At 39.2% G+C, this 14,997-nt stretch overlaps 1 pseudogene; it reads left to right on the forward strand.

The window, feature by feature from the left end:
• Nucleotides 1-4,577: 4,577 nt before the first annotated feature.
• LOC131304285 (valine--tRNA ligase, mitochondrial 1-like) lies at nt 4,578-11,856 on the forward strand (annotated as a pseudogene).
• The last annotated feature ends 3,141 nt before the right edge of the window (nt 11,857-14,997 follow it).

Consider the following 14,997-nt stretch of genomic DNA (forward strand, 5'->3'; position numbering starts at 1 on the left):
CAAACTTCCGGAAGGAAATATGTTCCCAATATTTATGAACTTACAATTAAAATTTCTGCTCTAATGGTTTACCAAAACCCATATTTCTATGGATACATACATACATATATATATATATATAGTCTGTCTTTCATAAGAACCTCCTCATTTTAATAAAATGCGAACCTCCCTTTCTCGATCGAATTTTGATGATCTGAGCTGCTCAATGTGTTCAGAACGTGATTTTAAAGATACCTTTTAGAAATCAACAAAAAAAAAACTGGGAAGGGCTTCATCCGAGAAATTTTTGTTTGTTTTTTATCGAACGGTTCAAATAAAAACTGCTCAAATCAAGCCCTTCTTGGTCATTGTTTTTGCCGATTTCTCACGGGTACCCTTAAAATCACATTCTGAACACATTGAACGACTCGGATCATTAAAATTCGATAGAAAAATAGGAGAAATGAGGATGTCTACATTTTAACTAAAATGAGTACCCCTCATGGGAGACTGATTGTGTATATATATATACACACACACATACACACACGTCTACGTATTAATATTGACTTCTGATGGATTTGCTTTCAAATTCCTTGTTTGAATCTATCCAGTGACAGCTCTAGAAATCTATTCGTAAATACTATTTTGTTTGAACTAGTATTATCCAGTATTTTTTTTTGTTTTGTTTTGTTTGGTAAAAATGGAACTGCATAAAACTTAAATAATAAATCGAGGGGAATTTCTAAACACAATTGCAAATTTACTACATGCAACCCAATTTCTAAGTAAGAAATATTTAGACAAAAATGCCCTTAATAGAATTGACAAAAATACCCCAAGATTACTCCATACAACCACGTACATGCAACAATTTCTAATTACTAGCGGATGCCCATGCCTAAAGGCACGTCCTAACGAAATAAGTTGTCCGCTCTACCCATCCAATATAACCTACTTACTCTCTGCCTCACTTTAAAAAGCTCATGCCAAGGCAGAGAGAAGAAATAAAAAGGGAAATAATTTATAGGTTAATTATCAACCCTCTTGAAATAATATCAATTTAAAATGAAAAAAATAAAAGGTAATAAATTGAAAAGGAAAGTGTATATTAACAAGAAGTCAAAGTATAACTTAAGGAAACATTCTCTTAATCAGACGGCTACAATCTTAGCTTGAAGGCGATCAACGGCTGTAGAGGTGCTCATGTTTGTATGTGTAGACAAAAATCGCTCTGTTTTATAATCTACTAGTGGATACCCGTGCCTTCAACGCATTCTGAGCACAGTCTAAATAAAGTATCAAACCCCATTTTTATAAATAAAAAAATGAATACAACGGTTGTTTTTAACTCGAACTCACATGAGGTGAGTTTTGTGTATGTGTATATACCCCATGTGAGTGGATTTTTTCCTCCTCCCAACAAAATCTACTTATTGAAATTCCAAATTCATAGATGTGTTTCAGTTCATACGCTACGATCACTAGCTTTCGTTGTGTTTCTGTGTGATTAGATGACTAGAATACTAGGGTTTTCCGAAATTGATCGTTCGAGTTTTCCTATTTGTTGAAGTTTTCCGTACTACGAAGAATCTGAAAACCAAAAATAAAGAAAGGGAAAAAATACCAAGCCTATGTTTAGCCAATAACAAAAGGGAAAAAATTCTCAATTTCATCATTTTGATTGGTGTATTGAAGTATTAGTTCTAGCGGTTCAATAAATCAATTATTGGTAGTACATGGAGATGTTGTTTAAAATAAATTTATCTATTTTAGTTGATAACTTTTCAAATGATTTGCTATTTATGTTTACTTATATAGGATTGGTAATTTGAAAATGCAACAGAGTTGAGGAGGATTAACATGAATAGATTGCTTCAATGGAATCGTAATGTGGTAACTTCAATTGCACATATACCATTTGTTATCTTCAATAGTTAATACTGATGTATCCATAAAGTGTTCGATGAAATGCACAAATGATGAAAATAATATATTTTCGCTGAGCTTCTTTCCGAAAAGTGAACAAATTTACTTTGTTTGAATCCTTTGATCTTCTCATTTCCATTTAGGAGTATTCTAGCAACCACTGGATTCAAGTAAGCTTGTGGGAGTTTGGTGCTGATGTTGCATTTTAATTCTCAAAAGAATCATGAACAATGGGCCTTTGATTTGAGGCTACAACTGTAGCTTCTTCTTTTTTCACCAACACTATTTATAAAAGCTTATGTTGTGAAAGTGAAGAATGCCATTATTTTTGTATATTTTTTCCTATTTTGAGTTATTCTATTCTGGGTGTATGTGACTTATGACCTGGCAGTTTGTTTTTTCAGCTTGATGAGCAAATGCTGAGTGATAAAATAGTTGGAGGCGCTGACGATGCTTTCAACACATCCTTCAGCGAAACCAGGGCAGGAAAAGACGTCTATGAATTTGGAATTTCAATAAGTATATTTTGTTGGGAGGAGGAAAAAATCCACTCATATGGGGTGGGATATACACGTACACAAAAACTCACCTCATGTGAGTTCGAGTTAAAAACGACCGCTATATCCATTTTTTTATTTGTAAAAGTGGGGTTTGATACATTATTTAGACTGCGCTCAGAATGTGTTGCGTCGTGCCTTCAGACATGGACATCAGTTAGTATAGATAACAAAATCACTTCTCCCCTAAAATGTATTACGATCGTCTTCTTCCTCACTCCCACTTTGCACCATAGCCGAAAAGCTTAATCTCCCACCTCCCACTTTCCACACCTCCCACCATAAACCCACTCTACCTTCCAATTCCTAACACTCACTACCTCAATTGTTTCCACTCGCTCTATTCATAAAGATGAAGTATTTGACCCAACAAATCAAAGCAACGTAGATTTGGGTATTTGGATTCTTTTGCAACCAACATGGAAGTTGACAAGGAATTTGGGAGCTAATCCACAGCAAGAGATAACCCAAATTTTCTCTCTATTTCTGTCCCGACATTATCAGATTCAAAAAGTTGATTTCATAAAAAAATTTTGAACTCTAGAATCCGAAAATTGTCAAGTATATTAAATTATAATATCCGAAGTTAGTTAGTATTTTTGAGTTTTAGTGTTCGAAGATACTTGTTATTTTTCGACTTCTAGTGTTTGAAATTGCGGACATTTTTCAAGTTCTTGTGTATGAATGAAACTGCAGAGAGCCCCGAATGTTTTTAATTGGTTTTTCTTTGGCCGTTTTAATGTAACACTTCAACGCTTGGTCATCATGTAGGGCCTTCGACTAATCCCTGTTTTTAATTGGTTTTTCTTTGGCCATTCTAGTGTAACACTTCAACGCTTGGTCATCATGTAGGGCCTTCGACTAATCCCACTCCCACACTTCAACACTATATGATTATACGGAGCATTTCACAACGGACAAGGTGAGTGTTTGTGATGTAGTAAGTTTTGGAAAAAAAAAACTACTATGACAGGTGTTCCTTAAAAAGGGTTCCCCATGCCGCCAATACCTTGCAATTGGAAAATCTATCACAAGCCTCCAGCAAATAATTGGGATGCATCATATGTTGTGGCCATTTGAAAGTTCAACGAGATCATTGGCAATGGCGTAGCAATAAAGTAGGTCATCAACGTGGATCCTGTTAGCTCGGAGTCAGATCCCGTCCAGTATGGGTTACCCTTCGGTTCCATCCAGTTTGGCCTTTTGGGGGGCCTTTTTCGGGCCCACAACAATGATCGAATTCGTTCATATTTTAGGGCTCGTTGAGACCAACGACTGCACAAAAAATCACGTTGATCGGATACCGTTTACTATCATTTCATAATGCTTTAAGTTTCGGAAAAATGTGTTGAAGGGTTGCAATCTTGTGTTTCACACCCTTTTTTTTTTACAACATTAATGTAATTTCAAATGATATCATATGGTATCCGATTAACGTGATTTTTGGCATGATTGTTGTTCTCGACGAGCTCTAAAACATGAACAGTTCTGATCATTATTATGGGTTCAAAAAGAGCCCACAAAAGACAGAACTGGATGGGATTGGAGGGTAACCCATACTGGACGGGATCTAACTCCGTTCAGCTCGACGTCATTCTTTCAATTTGGAAACAAGAAAATTACCAAAAGAAGGGTTTTTTTAATTTTATTTTAATATAACATAGAGAGCTAGTAGAATTTTTGAAGCGAGCTTGTTCGGGAACACTCTTCCTAGTTTTTGAACAGTAAAGCTACAGGTACAGCAGGTGGTGTACAGTAGTCTCGCAAAGATCGTTTTTGTGCCCGTCTCGGGTCTCGCAAAAATGATCGGAGTCGCTCATTTTATTCAAAATATTTCGTTTAGGGTCCGCTGTAAAAAATCATTTCAATCCGATATTGGGAAGGGTGTTTACGAATCATCAAACTTTATTGTAAAATTTATCCGATCATCTTTTTGGGATCCGAGACAGGTGCAAAAGTGATCTGTGCGCGACTGCTGTAAACCTGCTGTGCCTGTAGGAGCGTTCGTTTTTGAACTAGAGCGGGAGGAAAAAAAAGGGGTTTCTAGGTTTCCTATTTCTTCCTCCTTGTGAAATCCAATTTTTCTATGATGCCCCAGCGTGTATTCCCCGAACCTACTCATCTCTCACATTCTTCCACAATTCTTTCTCTGTACTCTCTCTTTCTAGATCAGATTCGAGGAAAAACACACGCGCCCACGCACACACTCAGGGGCGCCCGGAAGCGGCTGTGGGGGCAAGAAGACCCGCGTGTGGCTCGGCGCCTTTGACTCCGCCCGCTCCGGCGCACCGTGTAGTCGTCCAGCGGGGCCCAGGCCCTCGGTTCCGGCGCGGTCGATGAGGGCGGCTCAGCAACAACACCGGTTCAAACCGCCGGTTTGGCCAGAGGAGTTCCGGAGCAACTGCGACTCGTCGTCGTCGGTGGTTGTTGTCAGAACGATCTCATGTCCAGGTTTCAGAAACCTGTAGTATTTTCGTTTGATCTCAACCTGGCTCAGCCGGTGCACACATTCTCTCTCTCTCTCTCTCTGGGTTTCCTATTTCTTCTCTCACATTCTAATTATCTCTCACGTTCTTCCACAGTTTAATCAGATCTCTCTCTGTACTCTCTTTCTAGATCAGATTCAAGAGAAAAAACACACACGCGCACACTCACACACACAAACTCTCTCTCTCTCTCTCTCTCTCTCTCTCTCTCTCAAGCATTCTGTTGTTTCGCATTTAGTTTCCCTACTACATTGCCTGCATTGGTTTAAAGAAAAAAGGAAAATTGCTTTGCTTGGTGTTTCTGCGTGGTTTTGGGTAGAGTAGAAGGTGCCGTACGATCTCTGATGCAAGTTTGGTGTTATTTTACGGTTTGCGGGTGATTAAATTTCCTCTGGAAGATGTTCACTGAAGGTCTCCACAACAGTGCCCTTCGATGGGTCAGAGAGGTTTTCTTATTTTACTCACTCAATATGTTTTCAATGTGTGCGTTTTTTGTGTGTTCACATGATTGTAGATAAGAATTTTCTTAACCACATTGAAATTCAGGGTTTACATGCTCATCAATCATTCAAAATTGTGCGTGTGTTCATGCATGTTTGTGTGGGTTTTCATATGTTTGTTTCAAGAAATTTCCTGAAATTCTGATTGCAATAATTGTCCAAAATTTATTCCGGTTTTTAAAACCCTACCCAGTGATGATATTAATGACAGTCTGTCCGTGCCCAAAAATGATATGACCACTGAGTCGGAGGATGAGGTTTACGGGAGGAGATATTCGGTCGATTCTTCCCCCCAAGATGATAGAGTTCCCGCTAACAATGCAGCTGCGCAGAGATATTACAGTTACGCCAGTGGGTCTGTGTATTTGGATGACGTTACTTCATCTAGGGAAACGATAGGGAAAGGGAATGGGAATGGGAACGTGGCTGAGAGAATGAAGAGGGGAGCCAATAGGTATCCAATTGGAGGATGAATCCTCTGATTCTGCTGCAAGCTCTGAGTTTCGAGCACGCAAGTGGGAGTAACAATGGAGCTGGGGCCCGTGCGAGAGCGTATGTCTCAGAGGGGTATGCATCAAGTGTTCCTTCGCTGTCTGTTCTCATTTTAAGTCCTCTTTTTATTTGTTTTCTACAGCGGTGATCTATAGTGAGTGTGAAGTTGTTTTTGTATGCAGAATTTGGATATTGCTGAAAATACTGCTCCAACTTGTTAGTTTTTTCCTACATTGAGTAGCTCTGAATTTTTGATGTTGTTTGTGGCTAACAAATAAGCATTAATAGGCTGTTTAGCTTCATTCATGCCTGAGCACGTGTGGTCAATGTTCTAAAAATCGCTAGGCGCTAGTCGGGCGGGAAAGGGGCGCCTAGCCCCTAGGCGGCTGACTAGTCGGCTGTCTAATCTAGGCGTCAGATCACCGCCTAGCACCTAGGTGGGGACTAATCGGCCTAGGCAGCCGCCTTTTACACTGCGTGTGGTACATGTTAAGCTTCTGTTCTTTCGAACATATATTGAACGATCTTCTTGGAATTCTTGGAACTATTAAGTGAAAAATTGAAGTTAGTTGATATGGAATCTATTTGATGTAATTTTTCCTTTTAGAGGTAGTTTGCATGATAATAGTATACACTAGACAAACTAGCAAAGGTACTTTTGCTGTATAGATTGGATTGGTCTACTACTGGTAGTTATGAAATGGAAAAGCTTTTTCTTTCTTAACCTAAACTAGGACAATTTTTTGCCTGCTAAAAACTCAACAAAAAGACAATAAAGTATAAAGGGACAAAAAGGTCAACTTGTAGCAATGTTTTGGATGAGATTTTGTTGACATCACTAATGGTGGTTTCAGGTTAACCTTTCTCCTAATAAGGAGTTGATGGGAATTTTCTTTAATTACCTTTATTGTTGACATTGTGGTTTTTGCTTGTCATGGTCGTGTGTCCATGGGTAGTGCCCCTTGGCACCTTTTAAATCTAATTTTAGTTTGCTTAAAAAATGTTATGGGACAAATAAATTCTGCAAATTTATGGACTTTTCTTCTTCCTTTATATAGGGACTCTACAGAGGTGCCAAAAATAATGAGATGGGCCTTGGCATTTGTTCAAGAACCAATGACGTGGTGGAGCCCCTCATAAAGTCTCAGTGGTATGTAAGCCGCAACAGTATGGCCAAACAAGCCCTTGACAGCTGACGCAGTCTTTGATGAAGAAAATAAGAAAATGGAGATCATTCCGAGACAATATTCTGCTGAATGGAAAAGGTACTCTCAAATGTGATTTTACATTTAACATGTCGTTTCACGCCACAAAGAGTTTCATGCCATTATGCGGAACCATGAATAACCAATATCATGAACCATTCTCCTCCTCCGAGTAGGAAGCTTTGCTCTGTTATCCACATCTGCACTTGTTCACCGCAATTCAGTAGCTTCCGTCGGGAAGTCTTTAAATATGGGAAGTGATTTTTAGCTGTGGCCTTATCCATCTGTTTCACAGAAAAATCCATTTCAAGCCTTTGCGGGATCCTTATAATCCTGAACTGTAACGTAGATGTGATTTCTTCATGCAATGTTATTATGAACTGAATTATACCTTCCAAACAATCGCAGATGGCTTGAAAATATTCGTGATTGGTGTGTCTCAAGACTGCTATGGTGGGGGCATCGTATTCCTGCATGGTATGTGACACTGAAGGGGTGATGAACTGAAAGACCTTGGTGCATACAACGACCATTGGGTGGTTGCTAGAACTGAGGAAGAGGCTCGGACCGAGGCCAGTGGAATATTTTCTTGCAAGGAAATGAAGGAATTTCAGCTTGCTCAAGATCCTGATGTTCTGGACACCTGGTTTTCTTCTGGTCTTTTTCCATTGACTGTGTTAGGTTGGCCAGATGATACAGATGATTTGAAGGCATTTTATCCCACATCCATGCTTGAAACTGGGCATGACATTCTCTTTTTCTGGGTTGCTCGTATGGTGATGTTAGGATTTAAGCTGGGAGGTGATGTTCCTTTCAGGAAGGTGAGTGGATTTTGTCATTTCATGTAGTGGCTGTTGAGCCAGTTTAGATATGCCATCAGATGCTATTAGGTGTCAACCCATTGCCTGCCTTATGCTCTTCTGATGTTTGCTTTTGCTTGTAATTTCTTATCACTGGCTCGAATCATCCTCAAGTTTCTTCCATGGTAGTAGCTAGGTGACGAATATGAACCCCTTCTATTGTTTTGGAGAGGGTGGGCATGAATATCTTTTATCCCAGAAGCTAGGAATAACATCCAGTAAATGTTATTCTTGAGTTATAGTTTTATTGAAAAAGTGGAAAAGTAATTTCAAAACTAGATCTTGGAAAAGCTTCAAAAAGAAGCAAGGAACAGTTTTCTTAACCAAACTTCCAGACGAACATGGGGGGAAATGGTTTTCACCCCATATTGGCTTAGAGTTGTTAGATATACACTCCACCAATTTTTATTTTCACAAAAAGATGAAGTGGATTCACAGATTCACTTTTAACTGTCTACAGGTTTATTTGCACCCCGTGATTTGTGATGCACATGGACGTAAGATGTCTAAGTCTTTGGGAAATGTTGTTGATTCTCTTGAAGTCATAAATGGAATAACCCTTGAAGGTCTTCAAAAGAGACTGGAAGAGGGCAATTTGGATCCAACAGAATTGGAAGTTGCAGAAGAAGGACAAAGAAAGGACTTCCCTAATGGTATTCCTGAATGTGGTGCTGATGCTCTGCGTTTTGCCCTTGTCTCTTACACAGCTCAGGTGCATTGCTTTGTCAATACCTTTTTTTTTCCTCCAGATTTTCCTCTGCTTATTTTTGGTCAATCTAGTGACTTTTGTCTCCTTTTGTCCTAGTCTGATAAAATAAATCTGGACATCCAAAGGGTGGTTGTCTATCGACAATGGTGTAATAAGCTGTGGAATGTGGTGCGATTTGCCCTGAGTAAACTTGGAGATGATTATACCCCTCCAACAAATATAGTTCCAGATGTTATGCACTTATGCCGTTTAGCTGCTGCTGGATTCTCTCCGTATTGAACAAGGCCGTATCCAAAACGTTGTCATCCCAAGATTCATATGAGTTTTCTGATGCCGCAAGCGCAGTTTATTCATGGTGGCAATTCCAGTTGTGTGATGTGTTTATTGAAGCAGTCAAGCCTTACTTTGCTAGTGACGATCCAAAATTTGCATCTGTGAGGAGTTCTGCGCAATACACCTTTGTGGGTGTGTCTAGATATTGGGCTACGATTGCTTCATCCATTTATGCCTTATGTTACTGCGGAATTGTGGCAGCGCCTTCCTTCATCTTGGGGTTGTAATTTGTACACGGAAAGATTCAATCATGCTATGCGAGTACCCATCAGTAGTAGAGGTGAGATTTTTTTTCATATTGGTGTATTATTAGTGGTGATACACAAATTATCTTTCTGTGGGTACCAGTGACCTTAGGTATGTCAGAAGTTTGTTTACTTTTTTGTTTGATAGAACACGAGGTTTGGTGGAACACGATGTTGAATGCTTGATCATCTTGCGCTATGACATATAAAGTCATCAGTTAAATAAGTTGTCAAGAATTTTATCTATATTGACATGGGTACAAATGCTTATTCTTGAGTTTCATTTCACAGACTGTGTGGGTGGTAGGAATGCTAACTATTGTTACTATTCGATCATGTTACGTCACGTAAAAATATACTTCAATATTTGCCTATGTAGTTCTTTCCTACGTTGCTTTTGTGGAGTCTATCTTTTAGGTTGTTCATAGATTGGGTTGTGGGGTATCATGGCATATTGGACATATTAAGCTGTGTTGGACCAGCCCATCTCATCATTCCTTACCTGAAGGTTTTTTTTTTCAACCAGAATTTTTGTTGGTTACCCTATGTAGATACCACCACTCTGCTCCCCACGTGGCATCGCCATTTTGTAGCCTCATCAATTGTGAGGTGACACATGGACGGATCACAGGCCAAGCCGGCCGAGGTAGTGCACTTGTTGCGCTGCCTTTGGGCCTAGTTGGAGGTTAGAGTTCCCGAACTAGGTATGCCTTTATTCTCTCCAGTAATGCTGATCTTTGGCTATCTCATTGCGTACTACCTTCGATGCAAAGTCTGCAAAGCAGGTATTTATGTTGACATAGAAGATAAATTTTGTGTTATAATTTTAGGTTGGTTGGTTGTCAGGTACTTAGACTATTCTTTATATTTAATATTTTTATGTACTTTCTTATGGAAGAGAACTTACTGAGCAGCTCTTGACTTCTACTTGCAGTTATCTTAAACGAGGCAAATGTTGTCAAATTTCCTGGTTTAGCGCATTTGTTCGCCGTTAAAAAAAAAAAAAAAAAAAATCTTGGTTCAGCATATTTGTAGCTCTAGTTTGTTCTTAGACTCGAATTATTCATAAACAGGACTGTTTTCGCTATGTATCTGATTGAGCTGTTGTAAGGTTTTGAAAGTGTACAGTAATTGTCAGCCAACAAGTTACTTTGCATCTACCTTCTTGCTTGTACCTAGAACAAATGACTGATTGGATGATGGTTCCGATGTGTATGTTGGTTGTCTGCAATTTTTGGTGTTAATAAGCTGTCTGATGTTTTGGTAACATCAATAGTTATTCCTGCTAACTCGTTGCATTTGTATGCAGTGCTGGGCGAATGATAGGGTAGAGAGTGAGATGGATATGGTTGAGTCTGTGGTGAAATGACTAAGGTCACTCAGGTCATTGATGCTTGCAAAGGAAAGCCATGAAAGGTAGAAGTTTGAATGATACAGCTTTGTTACCTTTTGTTTCGAAAACACATTTTTCTTGATGAGTTATTCTGTTGAAGCCTCTAAATATAGTTTGCCTTTGAAGTCTTATATAGGTATTGCTATAGCATGAAACTGCTTCCATTTGACAAGTTTTAGATGGTGTAAATAATGGAAATTGTAATTTCATGCCAGAGTATTTTGTTAGGGTATGAAATTCTGGGTGACTTGAAACATGATATTTTATGTTTACTGCTATTTTAAGCAGCTTCAAAAATAATAGTTGGAGAACAGCAGACATGACATAGTATAAATTTGTTCCTTAACCTGACCAAGGTGCTGTGCTATTAGTTTTACTATAGTCTGTAAGGATTTTTGCAGACTAGTAAATGATTGCTGATAATATCATTTAGCTCCATTCCCCTTAGATTTAACAGCCCCCAAATTTAAGCAAATTCATATGACGGGTTTTTTTTCTGCTTGGATTCAGTTAGAGTCGTGACAGGGTGAGAATGGGTAGGATACTGATAAGCCATTTCATGAAATGTATTGCTTTAGTTATGATTTGAGTTGAAATGTTGTAACATCTATTCTACTATGTCGTCATTATAGTGGCAAAATACTATTCTATTTTCAGGTGAGCTGCTTTTGCACTCTACCGAACAGATGCTGTTGAAGAGATTGTCATGAGCCATGAACTTGAGATTTCTACTCTTGCCACATTGTCATCCCTGAAGGTATGCATATGGATCTTTCATTTTCCGGTGCTGGATTTTGTTAAATCTATGTTAATGATTAGTAAAGGAGTCTTCTCGAGTTTGGCTCACTTAGAGCAAACCATGCCACTGTCATTACTCATGAGTCGAACTTGAGTATAGAATATAGGCACATTTAATGGAGGAGAGGAGCTCAATCATCTCCATACTCAGCTCATTGCGGGTGCTTGCATATTTCAAAAGTTGTAATGTGATAGACAACTCCATGTGGGTGATTCGCAATTCCCCAAAATTTCCCTGGATTTGTTGAAGTTTTTTTTGCAGAGTTTCTGTTTTGACCCTACCCCGGAATGTCCACATTCCAGGTTCTTCCTGCCTCCGGTAACATCATTATATCTAAGTTTTGAAATCTTTACTTTTGCCTGAAAATAAGTCTCTAACCAATGAATGAAGGTGTCTCAAAATTTTTGTACTTGTTAGCATTGCTTTAACGTGTAATTTAATGTAGATCACGGTTACCTTTCAGTTTGTTCTTTTTGTATTGTTAAGTTCTCCTGAGACTGAAAATGGTAGTAGTATATTTTTTTTAAAGGTTAAGGGAGAATGATGTCGCTCGATATGCAGTATCTGTCGTTAACAAAAACCTTTCTGTTTATATCTAGCCTTCTTAACTAGCTATTTTTTTTTATAGTTCAACTGGTTCAGTGACCTCTTCGCCCACGCCTTTCCACTTAGGCAGAAATTTATTAGAATGACGTGCGGGTTAGGTTTTTGGTCTATCTCAACTTAAACTAATGCTTTTCGATGCCTAAAATGGAGACAGCCAAAGTATTTTAGAGTGGAATGAAAAGAGGTCTGTGTGGATGTAATGCCCCTGTTTGGAAAAAAAGGCAAGTTCTTCAAAATGTGTTTTCCCAAGATGACTAAGAATAGTATCTACTCTCCCTGATCACATACAGTCCTCCAAAAAAGGGCCAACATCATGCACATTTCTCTTGTCACCTCTAAGAATATGCTGCATAGCATGGGCACTAAGTTGGGTGTGTATAGGTGTGCACACATCAGTTTCATCTGATGTTCAACTTTACTATCTTATTTCTCTGTACCTTAGAGTGGGGCAATGTTCTACATGACAACCAACCTCTCCTTTTTGGTTTCTTTTTTTCCTTTGGTGCTCAACACTAAGGATTTTGCTTATTTTCAACCAAAATGTCCAGAATGATACTTATATGCTCCAAGTGTCCTATTGATTGACAAAATAAGCCTCAGAAGCAGCATGTATTTTACATTTTCCTATTAACTGGGGTGGGAGTTTGTCCTACATCGGTTAATTATCACTTTGAAAACTAGTATATGAACCTAGGTGGCCTCTTCACTCATTGCCAATTGGTGTTGAGTTGGATGCTTTAACATGTTATGAGACAATGTTTGAAAAATCGCTAGGCACTGGTCGGGCGGAAAAGGGGCACCTACCACCTAGGCGCCGACTAGTCGGCCGCCTAGCGTCTAGGCGGGGGCTCGGCACCTGACTAGTTGGCTGTCTAATCCAGGTGTCGGACCACCGCCTAGCTCCTAGGCGGGGACTAATCGGCCTAGGCGACCGCCTTTTAGAACACTCAGAGCTAGGGTTTCGGAGAATTTGTGGCCCTTTGCTTATGCCTTTAGTGCACCTTTGTTTGTTGGAATCCATGTGTTATGGATCGTTCATTTACCTCCACGCGTGAGTCGGAAGTCGCACGTGCGGGGGAGTGTTGGAGTTTGTCCTACATTAGTTAATTATCACCTTGAAAACTAGTTGGATGCTTTAACAAGAAGTATCTAACAAATTTGCAGGTTTCACACGCTACTAATGATGAAATTCTTAGTGCACCTCCTTTTTGTGGTTTTGCTGGAGAAATAATGCCTTAGGTTGAACCACAAGATAGTGCGGGACTGAAGAAGTGTGACCGGGCTCACGAGGTTTGTTAAATGTTGTGCTGGTTTTTCTTTTCAGTTGTTGGCATATTTGGTTATTCTTGTGCACGGTTTTTAGAATCTGGAACATACCAATAAGCTATACCCATGCTTCAAGTTGTTTCATGCTTTTAAAGTGTAATTTATTTGTTAAATGTTGGACTTAGGTATTGTATTTGTATTACAGGAGTGCCACTGGTATAGAAGTATTACAGGAGTGCCACTGGTATAGAAGTTGCGGGACCCTCTGTGTAGAGACCCGTTAAAAAATAAATTATATAATACCGGCGTTTCATAAAAATGTTAGAATATGGATCAAATGTGATATGCGTCGTAATTATTTGTTTTGGGGTTAATATGATAGCATGATTAGTGGAAGGGTGTTAATGTAAGATGCATGAGTGTATGGGCGGATGTGTGTGTAGGGGATAATTTTCCACATTCTTATATCTCAACCCAGGACACACACCTCATTCTCTCCACTCTCCTCCGAAACCCTCTCTTCGGCTCTCTCTCCCACTCTTTTGCTCTCAACCAAAAACCCATCAAAACAACATGAAACCTACACAAACCCATCTCCATTTTACCTTCTATACGCATTATTGAGCCTTAATTTCGTGGGTCAAGCTCGGGGAAGGCGGAACCGGCTGATTTTGAAGTTTTGGAGGCTAGGGCTTTGTTTGATCTCATGAGTTCGGCTTTGATACTTGAGGTAGGGAAATCTAACTACTTTTATGTGTTTATGAGTTGATATAATGTTTGAGACTTGCTATTGATCATTGTATTGAGATTTGTTGTTCAATTCCTTTGAAATCCGCAAAATTCTCTTGGTGTCCCGTTTTTTTGCTGCTGCCCGTTTTTCTGAGGTTATTTTTTTTCCCAACTTCGAACAGTCATAACTTCCTCGTCCGATATCGAAAACACGCAAATTATATTAGAATTCGAGATCTTGAAGTCAGCTATCTAGGGCCACCGGAATCACCTTAAAACTCTAAGTACACAGAAAGTTATGATCATATGAGTGAAGCTGTGTCAGCTGCCTTGTTTTCTGCTGTTGCTGTCATTTTCTTGGTTTTTGCCCAACTTCGAATGGCCTTAACTTCCTCATCCGATCTCCAATTCGAGCGTACGATATATCGATTTCGAGGTTTTGAAGTCATCTTTTAATTGCCACTGAAATTACGTTGACAAGTTAAGTATACAAAAAGTTAGGACTATAGAAGTGGAGGGTGGTTAGTTGCCACAACTTAAGAATGAGTTTGATAGACCTTAAATACTGCACAAAGGTTGAGTTATGAATTTATGATGAGTGTTGGTTGAAATGTGGTACGAAGACACATGAACAATAACTGTGAAATGATGACGATCGTGGAAAATGCAAGATGGGCATGATTGTTATACTCGTTGGTATGTGGGTGTTGCCCCTTAATGATTGCAGTATATTAGACCCTGTTATGAAGTCGTATCGACAAGTTTACATCGTGAGTAATTGTGATTATGGGAACAGACCCAGGTAAAGCCGTGGTGACCCAAGTGCCTTGTGAATGCGGGAATAGACCCAGGTAAAGCCGTGGTGACCCTGTTATGCTGTGAAAAAGGGAATAGACCCGGGTAAAGCCG

This window comes from Rhododendron vialii, chromosome 10a (assembly GCF_030253575.1).
Source record: "Rhododendron vialii isolate Sample 1 chromosome 10a, ASM3025357v1".
In the NCBI taxonomy this organism is placed as follows: Eukaryota; Viridiplantae; Streptophyta; class Magnoliopsida; order Ericales; family Ericaceae; genus Rhododendron; species Rhododendron vialii.